Genomic DNA, 505 nt, shown 5'->3' on the forward strand with positions numbered 1-505 from the left:
CAGAGTTGAGAGGAGGGAGAGGCTAGTTTAGTGGTTTTTATCAGGCACTTTTTGTGGGAAGTTTTGTTGTCTGTGAGAACCCTTTATTAAACTGGGGTTTTCCCAGTATAAACAGAATGTAATGGAGAATTAATGCTTAATTAAAGTGTCAATGTTCTGTACAAATGTAAAATTGTCATCTTAAGTGTGTTGGCTGTAACGCTAGCTTATAATTGAAAGCCTGTTTTATGTATTCAGAGCCTGGGAATACTTACTGTAAGTGATTCGCATGAGGGAAAATCCTTTTGCTTCTTCATATGCATATTATCAATTTTAATCAAAGTTGCATGTTTTAAAAACCAGCAGTGCTATTATTAGAGGCAGTCATCACCAATATAGCATTAATGGGGAACTTGAAAGAAAAAAGAATTACATTATATTACAATAATGTTTGATTACTGAAACGTCATGGTTTTCACAAGGTACAGATTTTCACTGTAAAATCCAATAGTTTACCTTACTTACA

Source organism: Sinocyclocheilus grahami, unplaced genomic scaffold, assembly GCF_001515645.1.
Source record: "Sinocyclocheilus grahami isolate Dianchi unplaced genomic scaffold, SAMN03320097.WGS_v1.1 scaffold2309.1, whole genome shotgun sequence".
Classification (NCBI taxonomy): Eukaryota; Metazoa; Chordata; class Actinopteri; order Cypriniformes; family Cyprinidae; genus Sinocyclocheilus; species Sinocyclocheilus grahami.